Below are 18,361 nucleotides of genomic sequence, written 5' to 3'. Positions count from 1 at the left end.
CTGCTCATTTTCCCTTTTAGATCTGTGATGAATGAATAACCACATGATAAAAAAAAAAAAGAGAAATTTAGATTAGGTTTTAGCTCTTACACTGGTCTGCGCACAAGCAGGCTGTCTCTTACTCACAGGTATTCCCTGCCCTGTTTAGACAGAGCGCGTGAACAACCTGCTGTGACTAGCTGGTACTTATAATTCAAGCTATTGATTTAGTCCCTACATATTACACTTGTGTGGATGATGATACGCAATTCTCATTAACTCAAACCAGAGGAAAGACTTAACACTTACAGCAAGGCAGAATGAGAGTCTGAATCCCCAGAAGATTTCAAACCCTTGAACAAGCAGTTCAAACTCAATTGCTCATTCCTGAAAAAAAAAAGCAGCAATGCCTCCAGTTTCACAGTTTGATTAGAGAGCGTCTCACTATGCAAATGTATCCAATACTTATTTCAAGGCTTCCAGAGAATACAAGTCACCTGGAACACCATGATTCTCTTTCCCAATGAATTAACTCCTAGAAGTCGGCTTCTGGTGGGAATACTTATGGTTCTGCATTCATCATCTGTGTTAAACACTCACAGCTTTCCTGAACATTCCTGCCAGTAAACACTCACTCAAGAGCTGGAACACAAAGAAAGAATTCGTTGAAAATGTCTAACAAGTCTTTGAAACAGGGAAAGTAATTTGCTTCATGTTTATGATTAGCACAATGAGTTCCTGACCTTAATACATAAGAAAACTGGTATAGTTTGACTCACCCAAACACTACAAGAAAGGGCTGGTACTGGGGCTCTTCCCCAGGGCAGCAAGCCAAGAAATCCAGTACAGTGTCACTTTTATTCACATTTCTCTCTGCATCTTCAGTCCAGCTACAATCTTAGTGAAGGCTTTCCCCTATAAATCTGATATCTTAGTACAAAAACATTTGTTGATCAGAAGATCCCCCATCCCTCAAGCCACTTCATTCCCCGCTCTCTGCTTTTCAACTAATGATTCCCCTCAGGAGTACAGGGAGAGACCTAGATAAGGTTAATACTGGGACTCATCTGACCTAACTTTAGTTTTTTAAGAGATGACTGGTTTAAACTAGTTGTCCAAGCTCCACCTCCAGTCAGTGCAAAGAGCTATCTCCAGGAGCAGGTTCATGAAATTGTATTCTAGAAAGCCAGAAAACTGCTTCCACCTCTTTTCTGTAGCCTTGACCAAGCTTCCAATCAGACTAAGTGTCTGATGTGGAAGAAGCACTCCATGTAATGGCAAAAGTAGCCTTAAGAGTTTCCTGATCCATCCAAGAAAACACATATATGAAAATGCCTGAACTACAAATTTCCATGGGGCAATCCACCTCTCAACAAGTACAACAGTTTTAAAATAACTCTATGAAATACAGGACACGTTTCATGGAGGAAGAAATCTCAAAAATTGTATGGAGTGGGGGAGTGAGAAACAGCAACGATTTTTGATGAGATGATACTTCCAACAGAATACCAGTCATCATAGCAAGCCTAAGTGTTCTTTTCATCCAGCATTGCTATAGAGTAACAGAATTTTCAGCCTGCTTCTCCTTATACTCCCAGGAGGAAAACAAGATATTTTTGCCAAGTCTCCTGTTGCTATTTTTTATCCTGAGTGTTGGCTTTCATCATTACAGAATGGGAATTCTGCCACTGATTTTAAAGTCTCCATGATCATAATTGTAACTTTAACTTTATATTAATGTACATGTGTTTAATTTAATTGCTTTGTTTAAAGATAAAAGGAAAAATGGATTTCAAATCTGTCAACCGATTTCACTGCACATGTTCATAGTTCTGTAGTTCAAAAACTTATGCAGCTTTTTCCTCCCCCCACGGGGAAACAGCTCTGCAAGAACCACACCTATCTCTGTAATGAAAGTAGCTATTAAATATTTACATTTTCTCCATTGTAATGGAAATTTTACACTGTTCTGCTGGAAAACTGATTTTTGAAGTCTTTATAATCTACTGTTTTAAAGGTAATTTTATGCAAATCTTTCTGGAGACTAGGCTAGAGGCTTAACCACCTGGATAAAAATGCTTTAAGGCCATAGCACTGCAGGTGTAAATCAGTACAGTTCCAACTCAGCGCAGTTCCTCTAACGCAGTTGCATTACTTTACACTTGCATGATTTGTTTCAGAGAGTCATTCTGAAGCAATGTGTGACAATTGTAATCAGTTTTATGGAAGACAGTAATACATTCGTCTTTGCATTCACATAGATGAAAAGGAACTAGATCATGCTTCTGTGAGCAAAACAATATTCACTAGTGAACTCTTGTCATCTAGGAAAGATTTCTCTTCACAGCAGTCCTCTTCAGATTCAGAGAGGTTACACAGAAACATTTACTATAACTTCTTAAGTCTGCTGTAAGCCCGGGGTGCTGTTCAGCAGTAAGTCTGCTCCCTATTCTGGCTGATGGCCAGGAAAGAAAGGATGGATCTGGAAAATCCCCACTTCCCCTACAAGAAAAAAAGGGAGATTTTATTTCCTGTATTATTAGACATTTGCGGTGGAGGCAGAGAAAAGGATAGAGGGTTTGTTTTTTTTAAAATCCTAATTCAGTGTTAAGGATTTGAAAACTTTATCTAAAAAGCTGTTGTGATCTCCATGAATCTACAGAGTATAATGTCTTGTTTCTAAACCCCAAGACTAAAGGATGTTAAATAAATGTTGTTTTAATCACTACAACTCATCCATGGGTTGTGTTTCGTTTTTTTTTTGTTGGGGTTTAGGGAATGGAGTAGGTGTTTGTTTTTAATGCGAATAGCTAGCTTTTGCTTTACTTTGTTTTTATGCTGGGCCTTCACTTTTGTATTCAAATGAAGTCAGAGGTAAATTTATGGTGGTTCCATTACTCTTACCCTGAAGCACTCTCTTTAACACATATTTAATGGATTGATGTACTGGAAAGATAAGTAAGTGAGAAAAACTGCTTTGTACTTTTTAATGGGAGCAGTGCTGAATGTTAACCTGAACCCGGGAAGAACCATGAAGGAAGTTTGATAAAGTTCACAACATCTGCCTAACTGTAAAAGGGCGTCTGCATACATACTCCTGCATATAAAAAAACAGACAGATCTTATGAGCTTCTTGCTTCCTTACACTCATATTTGGTATAACACAGAGAAATAATTATTTAGTATGAGCTAAAATTCACTGCTAATGGAACAAACAAGGCTGAAATATTAGAAGAATCTAATGATTCTAGTTACATCATTAACTGTGTATTAAAATAATCGTTGGTGTTCAATTTATTATGCATTTTCTATTTTTAAAAGGTTTCTTATTGCTAGATTGAGTCAGAACACAAACAGGCTGCGAACAGGTCATAATATAGTTGCACCAGAAAAGAGATTAAGTAGTACAAAACCAAAACTGCCTGCTTTCTATGTACTCCATTCTCAACAATTACTTGCAAACAATGATAATGACCAAAGCTGCTTTTTCACATTGCTTTAAGCAAGTAGCAAGGTAGAGGAGGTTTAAGTAATTTGAAGTCAAATGGCATGCTACAAGCTCAGGTAAAAACTACCTTAAATCAATGGTCCTGTAAATGGTTACCCTGATGCTCAAGAATCAAAGGTAGCCTCAGCAAATCCTGGACTCGTCACTTCATTTGGATTCTATCTCTACTGAAAATTGTACACCCTATCTAGCTGTGGACTGGTTAGACTCAGGTGAAGCAGTGATTCTTTTCTCTTAGCCTCTCATGACCTTTTAAGAAAATTTTGCCATCTGCAACTAGTGGAAATAAGATTCCAGTGTCTGAACTAGCAATTATTCAAAAAATGTTTTAAAAGCTAAAGGTTCCAAATATTTCTGAAAACAGTTGTTCTTGTGCTAGTACACAGCTGGCCAGGATGTCATTACCTGGTGCAACACCAGACCTCGATTGTAAGGACACATATTGTTTCAGACTGACAGAAGCATCCCCACTGGCACTCATTTGACTGTAATGACCACCAGCTGGCAACTGAAACTACCTTCGAAAAATGTTATCTTTTGCCTCATCTCTGATCTGTCGTATTTAATCTTCTGTTCTTCTCTAGCATTTAGAAGAAAACATAAGAAAAAGACTCCTTTCTCCTTTGTTTTAAATTCAGAGGAGATCTTAGAGCCAATCGCTATTCTGCTGGACAGGCACGTTCTTTGAAAAAGGAGATTACCATAATTTCCTGGCAGCTCCATCTCCCTACGTACACCCTGCATTTAACACTAGTTGTGTTCAAGGTTCCACAGCTAACTTTACCCAGTCCTCTCACCCTTTCTGGATGCCATTATGAGTCTGGGTCTGCTGAGGGGAGCCCTGTGCTGAAAGCAGTGCACAGGACTCCCTCCCTGACCAGCAAGTCCTATGCAGGAGGAAAGCACTCAGTGCTATGGTGCTGCCTGGGCAGAGGACCCCAATCCGACTGTCATCTCTCCTGTTTTCCAGACTCACACCAGACACAACCTAAAGGCAAAGAAAAGGCCAAGTATCGGGCTGTTAGAATGTGCTCCGAGAGTGCTGGGAGAGGGGAAGGGGGCTGCAGGAGGTGGAGACAAAACCAGCGCATCTCATGATTAAGGCTACAAGCTGGCAGCTCTCTTTGCAGTGAAGATTATGGAAAAAAAAGTTATTAATACAATATAGCCTGAAGGCATTATAAACTTCTGCACTGCAGAATACTTTTCCTGTAAAATGAAGAACGATTTCAGGGCTGCTTTACTCAGAAGCAACAAGAACAGAAACCACTGGGAGGCTATTCTCACTTCACAGCAGATGCAAGAGTGCTTTTATGTTGTAATGACTGTAAGTGACATCTACTGTACTGATCACAGACCTTCAACTCCCAATAAAGTCACAGCACCCTCCCCTAAATCTGCTTGGATTCAAAGCAAAAAGGGAGTTAACAGCGTGACTGACAAGCAGAGAAGTCAGAACGCATTGATCAAAATGTTTGCACCTAATCACCTTCGTTTATACATCCTCTTCCTTGTTCTGCAGCAACAGAGTTCTGTTGTAAGAGTTAGTTTCTGCATCCAAATTCATAATATCTACTTACATGTAAAAAGATCTTGCTGTACTTACAGAGCCTGGCTCACCACCTCTTAAAAATACATGAATGATTTTTCTGAATTTTTCTCAAGGGCCATAAATCTCATTGTCTGAGTAGTCAGCATCATTTAGCTAACAAAATTACTGCAAGAATTAAAACTATTAGTCTGAGGAAAAGTCTGAAGTGATAGAACCTGATGGATAGGATGATTCCTTGACACAACCCGGTTATCAGAACCTTATTTAATCTCACAGCGATTCCTCTCCATGCAGTCGTACAACATGTGACACCTACAGACGCAAGGTCACATGCTACTCACTTTGAATTCTGTTCGCTCGTCAGGCCATGGGTAAGATTTAAGCTCACCAATGCAGTTCACTTTTCAGTACTCCTCAGGTAGTCGGGCATGCTATAAGTCTACCTCCCTTCCTGCTGAACACCTGCACATTCTTAGACAACTTGTCATCCTGAAAAGCAGCTGAAACAAATAAACAGTCTGACTGAGAAGCAAAAAATAGTAAACTGACTATGGGTCAAATAGCAATAGGTGTTTCCGGCTCCCTGCATACTGAAAGTTGTGGAGTTTTCTGCTTACTTGGGTTTTGCCAACTGCTCTAGAGGATAATCTGATTTTATCATTTACGTGGGTTTTGCTACCGTGTTAGCCATTTTAGTTCCTCATGCCTGTGTTCCCACACTTGTAGGATGTGGTGGAAAATCCTTACCATTTTTCCTTACAAATTGTTTACACATGTAACAGTGACCTATTACAAGTAACTAATCTTCCTCCAGTAACTAATCTTGTCCCCCAGGTAGAGCTTTAGCCCATACAGGTTTCTCCAGAATAAACTAGACAGGGGACTTAAGACTCCCTCAAGGACTTCCCCAAGTGATGAGGCAAGAACCCATCATAATGTGGGACTGGATCAGGCACTGCATCATACCTTCACAGCCACTTAATTCCTTGTGGATTGCAGGAGGGAAAGTTGAAGGCTTACACAGTCTATCCAGGTCATCCTTTCACATGCTGTCAGTCCACTTGGAAAGAGTAAGCCCACCTTCAGTGCGATTCAACTCAAGACAAGGGTGATGGAAGAGTACTCCTTCCCTCTGAATAACCCTTCCACAGCTGTCTTATGTTGGTAGAATATATACCTATGTAGGTCTTGGGAGTTTGATAGCTATTTCACACACATGGGCCAAGGCCAAAGTTTCTTATTTAGCCTGAGTATATTGATGGTTTATTAGCATCTATAAATTACAGGCCAGGGTTGGAACAGAATGTTTTGCAGGACTGCACCAACCCAGTGTGCTTGTCTCATAGCACCTTGTATTAAGTCTTATTTAACTCTTTCACTAAATACCCACGCCCTACAATCATTGTTTCTAGTTTCAGTTTTCCGAAAGATCTCAACGTCGCGTCCTGCCTCTCCTGGAAGGGCTCATCACATGGTGATGGTTCCAGGCCGCAGGAATCACCTGCTACATTAGGTACACTCTTCCTCACAAAGATCCCTCACCAGGAATCACTGGCTTCCTTCCTTCATCTGCTTGGGCAGCTACATAGCACCTGTAAGCCTTACTGAATGAGCTTGCCTTAGAAGCATTTTATTGCACAGACCACATATTTGGGAAGAGAAGGGGGCTAACTGCTAAGACTGAAATTACCCACATCTGCTACTATTCCACTAACCTTTTTCTCCACAAAACTGAGAAATTGGGAAGAACTTTATTATATTTCCTCAGTGCACTGGCAGACAGCTCTGCAAAAAACGTGTAATGTTAATGTGCTTCCTTGCTCAGGTGTGTTTGGTTTAATTGTACACAGATGGAATAAAAGATGTATGACATTCAGCTGCTATCTTCTATCTGATAGCACAGGATATCAAAGCCCTGCATCTCATAGCCAGTGGCAGTTATTTGTGAAAGAACATAAGAATAAGGCAAACATATGCCCTAACTGTCATCCTTCCAAATGTTAAAAATCTGCAGTTTAGAGACGTTGCGAACCCCAGGGCTGCATGTAGTCTTTTGGGTTAAGTAGTCCCTGACTTCTTCCTTATAATCTGAGGTATCCTAATGTTCTTAAATTGAATGGCAGAAATACATAAATACTAAAACACATAAGCACCAAAATGTTGCTGCAAATGTACTAGCATGGCTTTGGTACAATGGCTGTTTGCTGTTGAAAATCAGCATTATTTTGCACTATCTGCTCTGAGACTTAATTATGATGAAAGCAGAGGGATGTGAAGAAGAGGAAGAGATGAGTGTTGTCATTTGCAGATGAGTTAATCTGAGACAAGTTAACCATGCAAATCTGAGGATGCATAAGAAATACAAAACAGGTAGACAAAACAAAATCTTTCCAAATTACATTGAATTTAATAAGTGAAGCCAATTAGACGTCAGACTTAAGTCAGCAGTTCAGAAAAGCAGTACATTGGACACTGTTTCTTGGTTTGGTTTTCTAAGGCTAAATCCTCATTTCTGAGATCTTGCAAAAAGCAAACCATTGCCAGCACTACTCCACGTATCCAATTTAAATTTGACAGCCTTATTCCTTGTATTCAGATCCCCATGCTGAAAATGTTATGCTTCACACTCCAATCATGGGCACAGCACACCTGATTTTGTTTTGTCTATACCCTTACAGCCTCACAAGCTAAACCTTCATCATCTGTTTTGGTTAGTACTGCATTTCTTGTGTGACCTAGCCTACCTTTGCTCCTCTCTCAGTCTGTGCCCCACATAAGTCAAACCAGTTGCCTAGGTCACTTCCCCAGCTCAGTCATGTCATTCCTCTGCTCATCTTGCACTCTGCATCTGTCACGCACAACCTTCTTGCCTTGAATCCTAGCTTTAAAAGTCCCTGCTAGCTACAAAACTTTTCATACACTTCTAACCAGGAATATTCTCCTGCCCCACCCTTGTCACTTTCTTCCAAGTACTGATATGCATGATGGCTCCATGCAACTCATTCTGGAAAATCCCCAGTTCTACTGCTTCCTCTTCCTTCAGAGCATACTCCACGACAAAGGGATAGGACAAATGGTAAGCTAGGGTCTCAGCTAATAATCTGCTGTCATTTTTCTAAGTGTCTGCATGTACATGATGTTCATTCAGATCACTAGTTCAGAAGAACATATTCTCATGTCACCATTGATGGACTAATGCCAAACACATCAAAGACCTTCTGTATCAGAACAGCTACTGAGCTGCTTTGGGACAACCAAGAGCAAAAAGCCAAGCATAAACTATGCAAGAGCTGTATACAAATTCTCTTGAGAGGGACATGAGCAACAGGGAAAGTCTTCTAGAAATGTTTAGGCAGTCCTTGAGTCTAATAATTTTTAAAGAACCCCATAAAGCCACTGTTTTGAGAGACCTTGTTCATGTCACACAGTTCCCTTTTTGGTCAGAAGGGACTAACAGGAATGCTTAAACTCTCAAAAAGACCTCAGTGTAAACTATGACACCAATACCAGTATACCAGTTTTACACAGGGTGTGCTGACATACAGTTTCCATGATCAGCAGAATAAAAACTGACAAAAATCAGTAATAATTATCACCAGCACCTTATCCTCTTTTGCACCCCAATTATTCTTGCCTCTTCATTTTAACCACCTATTAGCTGAAGGCAAGACTTCACAAAGAGAGTACATGGATTTAACTTTACAAAGTTTTAATTCTGCTGTCTCTCCTAGAATGGCTCAATAAGCAGAACTTACACACACATCCCTGTAGGACCAGAGCAGAAAGCCACAAGTAATACAAAAACTGTTTTCAGGTTTTGTCCTGTAGAGGTTTTGGGCTAATGTTGTTTGACTGCTATAAATGCTCCTATAAGTAAATAAAAAGCAAGGGCAAGAATTTTCACAGAAAAAAAAAAAAGAATTCTTTCTGTAATTTGCAGGTTGACCCATGCAAGGTTTCTCTAAGTTCTATGTAATGAGGAATTCCTAATAACTGCTTTTAAGAAAGACATGATTTGAGAGAATCTCAGATCTAAACATGCCCCATGGTTTGAAGAAAATCCAAATATGTATGATATAGAAGTTGAATGAGATCACTGGAAACTATCATATTTTTTTTACTTTTAACGTGGCTTGAAAAGAACAAACACTGTGATAGATAAGTGCGATAATAGGTTAGAATAGGAGAAGAAGTGTGAGGGTCCCCTGGAAGTGTGGATAAACCTTACATTGACATTACCTTCCAATCATACTTCTTGGGCTGCGTGCAGTAAAACTGGGGCAAGGAGGAAGACACATCAGAACAGGAGATAGGCACAAAGATCTAAGAGTAGCTGAAAGTGGAAATAAGTCTTGATGTACAGTTTGGTATTTCTAATATTGTCATCAAAAACCCTGCCTCAGTAACGTGGCAAATTTGATCTTGCAAGGTGTATGGACTACGTCTTTGTGCCCATAAAAAAGGTCACCCATACACAGTTGAGACGGACTTGTTCAGCAAACACAAAAACTGCCCACATCTTCAGACATAATTTTGCCTGAATTGCTTTAGCAGCAAACGAGCAGACTTACATTTTTCCTCATTTCCACCAAATACAATGACTTTCCTCCTAGATGAAATGCAAAGGTACTAAAATAAATAAATAAACAAATAAACTGTCCCCATCTCCCACCACCCACTCCTTCCTGACTGGCCATTTCGTAATCAGGAAATGTGTGAACGCAAGCCTTTTCCAAAGGCTTAAATGCACTTCAGATAAGAAAACAAAGATAGGAGAGCTTGAGACATCTTGAGCTTTACCATTCACTGGTTTCTAATTCAACTGGTTTAGGTGCTCTCTTCAAAAAGGGGAAGAGAATGCACCCATGTGGACAGCTCAATTCCATTAAGCACCATGTTTCAGCTTGAAAATTATTTTTTTTTTCTTGTTGCAGAACATCTCATTTGGCATTTTCCTGCTTCACAAGTTTTAATTAAAACAACCCTATAGCGAACTACATCTAAGCCAACTCAAGTATGTGGGTTTAGGGTATTTACAGTGTTATTATTTTTCCTCTGAACTGACATTTACTTCTTTCATTATTCCATAGTCACAAAATCTTCTTCTACATCTTTTTAATGAGTCAGACTCTTCTGCCCTTACTTGGGGAAAACTTTCCTCCAATCCACAGAGCCCTGGAAGAACATTGCTAAAACAATTTCAGAGGCCATTTATTTGTAAAGTTATTCAAACCAGCTTGAGCTACACTTTTTTTTTCACTCACACCCCTTGAGTGCTTGTGGGCCTGAGAGTTATTAACAGAATCCCCACACTGAAGGTACCAACATGTGTGAATGCTCAATTCTCCCATTTGCCTCCCACCTCGCAATCCATGTAACTCAATAATTAGCATTCTGCTTGGAGCATCAGGGAGCAGAAATACTCATGGGCTATAACAGCTGAGCAAAATAGAGCAGATGCAAAGACAGAGCAAGAGAGATTTTCCACAAGAGAACTTGCTGGAAACAAATCAGCTCTGAAAGGGAGCAAACCATTTGGAGGCCACATGAAATGCATTATCCACCCTTTCTGCCTCACACTTCATGCTTGTATCTCCCAAGTAAGATAGTCATTAATATCAGGACCCCAAATTCTAGCCGATAGGCCAATTGTCATAAAGCCTCCTGTCAGTGGCTATTTGTAGTGACTGTGTTATGAGCTTGACATGTTGCATTGTTCAGGCTGGTTTTGTTCTTTTATTTTGCTTGGGCTGGCTGCCTCCTGGAACCTCTACTCTGCCTACTTCCTGAGGATTAAAGCATGTCTTCTGGGCAAGGAGACACAGGGACCACCTGCAGATTCTATTTATGTATCCAGCCTTGTACCCTGATTGATCTCACAATAGGACTGCATAATGTAAACACTTCATTATTCCACTAAAGGATATGTGCTGTACCACCTAAGGTCCCCCCAACTAAGAATCAGTTTTAGATGGTTAAAATCTGCTAAGCCACACCAAAAGAAGCTAAACAAAGGAAAATCCATCCTAGAAACAATTTAAAGTCTCTAAGTTAAACTAATTAAATGCTATTAAGATGGAAACTTTACCCTACTCCTTTAGTCCAGGATTTTGCCATTAAGCCTCAGCAGTGCTCAGGACCATTGCTTCTGATACACAATTTCAGTGTGCCTAATAACAACCAAAATCCAGATTATCAACAGGATTTATTTCTGCTCTGGGACTAAGACATGACAAACTCAGCCTTGGGAATTTCTTTCTTGACACGGGCTACCAGCGGCAGACGAAGGCCAAGTTTTGGCTCTGCTTGGGATCCACCTCAACAGAGATGGGAGCTGGAGGAGACACCTCTCCTTACTGTCTTCACTTGGCACCTGTTAACTGTACTGGCTCCTATCTGGCACAGCAGATGGGCAAGGGGAAGAGGGGGACACACACCTTTCTGTTACTCCCAAACCACAGAAACAAAAAGCATCAATGCTTCTAAGTATTTCCTACAAGAATTTTCTATCGGTATTTCCTTTTGCCAAATGAGAAACTGAGAAAAAGAGGCCAATACCTACCCTCAGGTTTTGGGAAGTCAGTCATGGTCTCTACCTGAACCAGCACCAAGCAACTCCCACTGCTTCCTGCACCTTTCCCCCTCCGCTCAGGAACAAACACCTCCTCTCAGAGCAAAAGGACAACTCAAGGGCAGAGTTGTGGCCATGACACTGCATATCCTGGGACTTGGGCTGTAGCTCTTATGAGTATTTCAACATCATTTTTGTGGTTTATTTCCCTTCAGGATTTGTTTGTTGGTTGTTTCGTTTATTTAACAGCGTTAATTAAAAACTAGACACACCCAGCTAAAGCAAGGAACGGTAATCTGAGGAACTGCCCAAGTTCCTCAAGAGGGAGGAGAAGTTTACCCTCAATTTATCTAAGCTATAAATAATAAAAGAAAAAAAAAATACAGAGTACCTCAGTGTCTGTAATATACTCTGCACACAGACTTCTTAAAGCGTAAACCAAAATGATAGAATTTAATTTGGCTTTAAACAAAACAGTGAATTTTGATTAGAAAATGAGGCATGAACATGCACATATTGCCAGTGTATCTGTCGCATTAGGCACTCACAGCTTCAGTACAGAGAGGAACCATAAGGCTTTGATCGAATAAAAGACATAAGCAAGTCATGAAAGCACTTATTAATGTCAATGACACTTAAAACTCATACATATTTACATGCTTTACAGAATCAGAACTTAACTGTTCAGCAAATTACAATAGTTTGGGGATTACACCAAGCAGATTATCAACTGAAATGCATTTAAAAAAAATTAAAAATGACCTTTTCTGCTATGTATCACACTGTAGGCCTTTAACAAGATGATTTGTGAATCTTTACAGTGCTTGAGTTTCCCAGAACAATGGATATTGCTCTGTTGGCTAGTGCTGACCCTCGTTATTTATCACAGGCACCAAGATTTAATTCCCTAAATTCACATGCAGATTAGTAAATGGGAATAATTTGAATTCTGAGAATTCTCCGAATCTCTGAAATTATACTCAGATCATTCCAGTGCTAAAAGTAGGTTCCAGTCCTTCTGATCTAGAATCCCAAAAAGAAAAATAAAAGGATGCTTCAGAATTGGAGGAAAGGAGGGGAGGCAAGATCAGAATATATGTAGAAGAATATATATATTAGAAGAAAAAAAATTATTTGCATTTGACAGAGCACAGATACAGCCAAGACTTTAAACATGGCACCAGCATTGGTCTGGGAAGATTTCTGTCTTCAGGCTTTGATAGATTACACAGCTTTAAAAAGTACCCCGGACTAGAATTTTCTCCGAATTTCTCTTCAGTTTATCCTTGGAGGTTTCTTTTTCTATATAAAACTGTACCAGTTGTTATCCTATCTTTACCGGCACCTTATTGGACAAACAGCTTCTTACTGTGTAAATTGTTCATAACTTTATTCAAAAGAAAGTCCCTATTGTAAGAAAGGAAATTGAACCTGACTAAATTCCAATGTGTATTGTGCTGCCTCTCCCTCACATCAATGGAAGTTAAAAATTAAACCAAAAGCAGGATAAATCCACCATTTTTAACAAAACTTCCCAAAATGTGAAATCCCAACTTCTTCACAGCTGAATCCCTCACTGGGTCAGGCCTGCTCCTGTCATTGCACACAACTATTAATATACCCAACTGTTAACTTACCTTTATGGCTGCAGGAGCAAGCTGTTATTTCCTGAATCCTGCTAGTACTTTTCAAACATAGAGCCAAGACAGTCACTCTCCTACAAAACTTCACTAGCACCATTCTTACACAACAGAACACACTTTACATTTTAAAAGCTGCATGTATTGCCTGCAGAGACACAAGAGCAACCAGTAGAAGTAGACTCTTCCTCTTGTGCCTGCCCCGGTAGGGCTCAGCAGGTGATCCTCATCACATCATTTGAGATCTCCAGGCCTTAGTTTTTCCTCTGTGAGCTGATGGGTAAATACCTCAGCACCACAGATAAGACTGACAACGCTATTCTTTATAGTATTCCTAACACAACCTGAAATGTCCTGCACAATAGAAATTCCTCTTAGGGAACAGGTCTGTAGAGCTTAATAGAGATTTATCTGTTTTTAAGAATTGCATAGCTATAATTCAATTCATCCTGACTACTATGTCCACACTTGTTCTTCATGGTCTTGTCTTATGCCCAATAGTTTTCCTTTTAATCTACTTTCCAGTTAAACACCTTCCCACTGTTTTATGGCCTTTCTTGCAATAACAAAGCAGATAAATTTTGATTTATGCTCCCTCTCCTCAGTTTGCAGCAGTAGAGAGTAAAAAAGATATTTTATTTATCAGACAAAGAAATCCTCGGTTATTGCTTTCCCTTCTTCCCCCTGACACGCGGTTCTAGTAGCTCCAGTGGGTAGAGCTGCAGTTCTCAGCTCCCATGTGACACACAGCAGAAGGAACAGCGCTGCCAGGTTGGCAGCCTCTGCTGGAACAGCATCCCTCTTACAACACACATCTGGAGGAACAGCTGGAAATCCAAATCTGTGGAACATCAGAGTTATTAGAGATGAAGCTAAACTACAGATTTGGAATCCAAATCTGAATTTATTTCCAAATTGAAGAACGAGGGACTTGTTTCAATGCTTTATGGAAACAAAGAACCATGAGGTTTTGATCTCAATCATAAAACTTGGGTGCGTTCAGAGCCTGGCACTTGTTTTGGGCCCTGTGCCTAATCACATCTGGTTATAAAGTGATTACTCAGCACTGCTTGTCCAGTTCATTCATCTTGCAGCCTCTGTACTGCTTCTGTGCTATTATGTATATTTGGCATCCTTTACCTGTTTATGCCCATGGTTAGGTAAATCTAAATGCATTATTTTCATGGAAAGGAGCTAAAATATTGGATGGAAGTTTGGGGGGATCGCCTCAAACATTTTAGCTTCTCATTTCTGACATCCACAGAGAGCCACAGAATATAGACGTTTAACGCAAAAGCAGAGTTCTTAAGTTACTTGAAGTGAGCTGCTACTGGTACATACCACGCAGAGTTCTTCTTTGTTGGTGTTACCACTTTATAGTGTTCAAAAATAACCCAAACAGGTTAGGTAGTAACTGAGATATTATCTGAGTAAATTTTACCTCAGGGGATTCCTTCACAGTCAAAAATGTTTTAGTCTGTCTGCACGAATGCAGCCCCAAGGAAGATTTTACAAGCAAACAAGTTGAACAGCACAAAAAAAGCAGCAGCAGGAGAAAGCAGGGGAAAAGGAACAGAAAAAAATTGTGACACATCATAGCAGCTATGGGTTTTAATACCTCAGAACTTATATTTGTCTGTCTTTGCAAAAGATGAAAATATATCTGGGCTTCTGTAAAAATGACTGCTTGCTTGTTTTGGTTTTGTAATAGGCACAGGCAGGTCCAAACAAAAATCTCAGAACCAAGCACTGTTTGTGGTAGGAAGAATCAAACTCCCAGAATACATGCACTCCTTTAATTTAAGTACTTCACAATCCAAATCCTCTTGTGTCTCCGGATTGCACTGCTGGGCATTGTCTGACCATAAAGCTAATTTAATTTTCCAGGGCACAGATGATCTTTCAGTGCTTTTGAGTTGATCTAGAGAATTTTACACTGCTTAATTCATTCATTGCCAGGTTAATAAGGAAAATAAATTAAGCCAGAGGTGTCTATGTCCCTCGGTAACCTTGATCTGCATACACGGCCTCTTGTGTTCGCAGCAGCCTGGTTTAAGTTAAAGAGCTCGCTGTCTTCCCTTTTCATATCTGTAGATTCCACCTTTTTCTCCTGTTATAAGCAAGAACAAGACTTTAGGATACTCATACACCCACAAACTATTTCAGCACTCATATACTTTGTTATTTGAAATCCAGGTAGGAATTATGCTGAATTACACAGTCATGGCTCTTAATAGCAGTAGAATTGAGAAAGAAACCTACCTATGAATACAGAACCAATATCACACCAGCAGATTTGGATCATATTATACATAGACTATCTAATATGTGTATTTTAGCTGCTATTTTCCCAACAGCACAAAATAAAAAATGAATATGGAACTTATCTTGACATGACTCCCTTCATGTCTTCTCTTCACATGCATGCTGATACAAATAAGTATTTTTCTCTTCATCTGTATATTTGCACAAGATGCTCATATACAGACAAGTAAAATACAAGTACAAATTAATAACTGTGAGTTTCTGTTTATATACAATTTATAATTACTATGTTACATTGTATATATATTCTAAATACCTTCAACACTTACTACATATATGGAACATGTTTTTCATATCTGTCCACAAAAGAATACATGTTGTACTCTGTTTAAACACATCTAAATATGTCATGCAATACAGTAAGTTTCAGAATGTAACAAATCAAAAGGAGAAATGAGAGATAAAGAGTGTTTTACCATAAATCCTCCAACATTTTACTAGACAACCAGAGCAAACAAATCCATGGGATTTAAATGACCAGCTATACAACTCTGCCTGCACTAATTTCACTGCAAGCTGATAATAGGCAGAGTTTTGTAGCCAACTTATTTCCACTTTCCCCATTTAATTTAGTGTTGTGTATAGCATACACTAGCTCTTGCAAGCAACTTCTGGACTAAATATGCCACTGACACTAAATAGACAGCCAGAGAAATTCAGCATATAGTACTATTAGAATTAATTGTGGCTAGCCATTCACAAATAAAGAATGCTGAAAAATATTTGCTCCTGGCAAGCGTTGACCAACACAATAAGCAAACCATTGAAAATCTTTTTCTTTACTTCGTTTCTCCTAATCGGTGTCCTCAGCAGGGCTGCATCAAACTTTAGCATATTTGTGAATCAAACCCAAGATGAGTTCAGAGGGAGAGATAAGCAGAGGCAATTAAATTAGGCCTCTAACCGGGAACTAGTCCCAGAAGGTCCTAGATGGATGGTATAACCCCAAATGAAGCCCAGAGGAAGTGAAGAAGGTGTTAAGCAGCATGCATACTCAGCAGCCCAGAGCTCCCTCCTTGGCCCTGCTTTGGTCAGCAGTCACAGCCTGCAAGCCAGGACTTTAATCCCTGCACAACTGGGATATTGGCACTATTGTAGGACTTTAGTCCAAACTGTTTGGGGAAGTGCTGTAAATATCCCCATTGTATAGACGAGGAAATAAAGTACTGCGGGACAAAATGCCTTACCATGAGGCCAGGAGATGTAAAGATTAAAAGAAAAAGGGTCACGTCACTACCTTAGGTCAAGATTTTCCAGTACTAAAAAGATCAGTGTACTGCTATTAGTTAGAAAGGAATAGACTTTCAGGTAACCCCAGATATCATACAGACCATTCTGGAAGCCAACATCAGGTCATTTCCTGGATGTACTTGCCTACATGTGTTCCTAAAGTCTTTCAAGTATCCCCCATAGCCAAACCTGTTCCAGTGCATCAATACAGATTATTCTTTGTGATAGGTATATTTGCAAATTTTTCATTTGCTTCATTTTCTAGCTTTGTTTTGAAAGATGGCTCTCCTCCCAGGGGTTGGTTTTGTATTCCTTCAGAGCACAACAATTGATAAACTGATGAGTAGAGGTGAGAAGGACCAAAAGAAGAAAACAAATCAGCTCTCTCTGAATGACATGAATGAATTGCTTTATTGTCTAAAAGCCTTCATGCCCTTTTACTCTTAAATTTCACCCATCAGTCATTCTTGCCCCTGAGAAATAATGAGTCTGGGAATTTCTGTGTATCAAGGAGAGCATGTTTTTGTTATTTTTTTTAACAAAAAAAAGGAATGGTGAATTCTTGGTTGTTTTTCTATGTTTCATAATAGTAAGAGCAGAGCAATGGATGCAGAAACCAATGAGTATGGGCTGCTGTCTATGTATTCATTACCCTGTCCTTTTTAGACAAGGATATTGTTCAGAGGAAAGCATCCTGAGACAAATCCTGGATGTGAGACACAGAATGATTCCCCAACATGTTGAAGCTACTTTAGATTTTCATCCTGGGAAAAAACAGAAACCGGAATCTAATTTTGAGTTAATGTCTACTCCAATCCGTGATGCTATTATAACTGCAGGGGAAACAGTGTTAAAATACAGCAAAGTTTCTCAGTGTGTAGGAAGTTTCTAGGTGTGAATTAGAGCTACACACTCACCAGAGACGCATCCTTGCTTGAAGACTACAGCAACATTTTGAAAACTGCTGCAAAGCAAAACATCATTGTGATTTCAGAGCGGGAAACTACAATGATAGCTCCCTCCTCTTAAGAAAGAAAACTTATAGATATTGGCACCATGATAAGAATTTCTTAGAACTGAAAGACACAGATAGGACATCTTCATCTCTGTTTTGTTCCTCTGTACTTCATAGAGTTATAGCATGGTTTGGGTCAGAAGGAACATTTAAGATCATCTAGATCCTCCCTGCCATGGGTCATCTTCCACTAGAACAGGTTGCTCAAAGCCTCAGCCAAATTGGTCTCGAACACCTTCGGCCACAGCTTCTCTGGGCAACCCCTGCCTGTGCCTCACCGCACTTACAGTAAAAAATTTCTTCCTAACATCTAATCTAAATCTCCCCTCTTTCAGCTTAAGATAATTATCCCTCATCCTATTCCTGCACTCCCTGATAAAGAGACCCTCTACAGCTTTGCTGTAGGGCCCCTCTAAGTACTGGAAGGCTGCTACAAGGTCTCCTCAGAGCCTTCTCTTCTCCAGGCAGAACAACCCCAACTCTCCCAGCCTGTCCTTGTATGAGAGGTGCTCCAGCCCTCTGATCATCTCCATGGCTCTCC

The sequence above is a fragment of the Cuculus canorus genome, chromosome 2 (assembly GCF_017976375.1).
Source record: "Cuculus canorus isolate bCucCan1 chromosome 2, bCucCan1.pri, whole genome shotgun sequence".
Taxonomy (NCBI): domain Eukaryota; kingdom Metazoa; phylum Chordata; class Aves; order Cuculiformes; family Cuculidae; genus Cuculus; species Cuculus canorus.
This window is presented reverse-complemented; position numbering follows the sequence as displayed.